Raw genomic sequence first — 1,826 nt, 5'->3', positions numbered from 1 at the left:
GGAGCTGGTAAAACCCAAAGGGATGGGGAAGAGCTAAGAAATGAAAACCAATTTGGATTTGGGTTGAAGGGGGAGAACTCATCCACTCTGGATTCCTTCCACGAGCAGCTCCAGAGCTCCCCAAGATGGGGAAGGGGTGGAGAGAGGGGAAGGGTGGGGAGAGACTAGCAAGGCTGGAGCCCCCTGTCCCAGCTGCCTTTCAGTCACAACATTGCAGGGGTAACTCCCCAGCACGAGCAGCCACGCAGTGATGCTACTGTCAACACCCAATTAGCCAGGGCACGCCCCCCCCCAGGGACTGGTGCCCCCCAAAAAGAAACTCCAAACAGCAAATCCGGCATAACCAACATGCCGCCACGCACACGGTTCAGCTCTTCCTCCAAACTCGATTCAGTGAGTGCAGAACGGGAGCACAGAGAAAGCAGAACAGGGGAGAGCAAGGGGGGGCAGCCCACAGCCCCACGGGGATGGGAGAGGGGTGGGGGGCCCCCCATCCTCACCCCGTGCCTCCAGCTGATGTCCTGGGCTGTGTGTCCTTGGCTGGAGGAGACAGATCACAGCGAGAGGTGTCACCCAGCTGCACCCATGGCACTGGGACAGTGCCAGGCTGGCTCCAGCCCACGTGCTGCAGGGATGGGATAGTATTCACCAGGCCATGGGATGAATAACGGGAAAGATTTCAGGGCCTGGTGAAGACAATGTCCCTTAGCAGCCTGGAAATGTGGCACATCCCCAGCTGGGCTCCAAATGGGATACAGCCACAGGGTTGGCTGGGGGCTGGGGCTGGGGCATGGGACCAACTAGAAGAAGCAAAATGGGGAAAATTTACACATTCTTAACCATGGCAAAATAAAGTGAGGGAGGGAACGTTGCAGATATGTACAGAGGGTTGTCCAGCCTTAGCTCTGGAACTGTTCAAGTAACAAGAGTTTGGTTTATCCCGTCCCAGCCCTGGGGGGTCTCTGGCAGGTGTCAGGGACGGGGCCTGGCCCCACCACGGGACCACTCCAGCCTGGAGCCCCCCACACATGAGCTGGAGCAGGCCCAGCAGCACCAGGGTTACTTCTTGCGGGTGTGCTGCCTCCGTGCCTGCAGCCGCTGGCGAGCGCCCATCTTGGATCCCGCCCCGATGGAGAAGGCAGGGGTGGATGAACCTGGAAGCAGAAAGGTTGCTCAAGTCTCTGCAGTGTGATCCCCACCCTGGGAGGAACAGAAGGTTTGGCATCCCCTCAAGCCCAGCAGGTACCACCTGAGCTGACTCCCAGAACACAGCCTGGCTCTGCCGCTGTCCCAGCTCGAGGAGACACCGTGACCCATGAGGTCCCCAAGGCTGAAGCACCAACTCCGTCCTTACCAAAGGAAGTGCCCACTCCTCCGAAACCTGAGGCAGGAGTGCTGGGTGTCCTGAAAGAAAGGGTGCTGCTTCCACTGCCCACTGCTCCTGGAATGGATGTGCTCTGTCCAAAGGTGGGTGCAGGAGCTCCTGGAAAGCAATACGTCACTGTGAGTTGGGGTTGGCAAAGGAGGAAAAGCCTTTGGGAGTCAGCAGCCACAGGAGGCACAGGACTCTCTCCAGGGGCTGAAGCACCACAGCCTGACCCCCAGGACTGGCCTCCGCTCCCAAGAAGCCTCTTCAATGCACTCTCTGGGCAATCCCTGGGCTCTCCTGCCAGCAAAGCTGCACAGAAGCATTTGCAATGAAGGAACAAATGCCTCTGTCTCTCTAGATCAAGCAGTTGCTCAGCATGTGGTTTTCAGCTCTGTGGGAGATGAGATGGCCCAGCTAGGGTGTGAAGTGTTAGGGAAAGCCTGAGAGTGAGCATGAG

Source organism: Acanthisitta chloris, unplaced genomic scaffold (assembly GCF_000695815.1).
Source record: "Acanthisitta chloris isolate BGI_N310 unplaced genomic scaffold, ASM69581v1 scaffold11371, whole genome shotgun sequence".
Lineage (NCBI taxonomy): Eukaryota > Metazoa > Chordata > Aves > Passeriformes > Acanthisittidae > Acanthisitta > Acanthisitta chloris.
Note: the sequence above shows the minus strand (reverse complement) of the source record.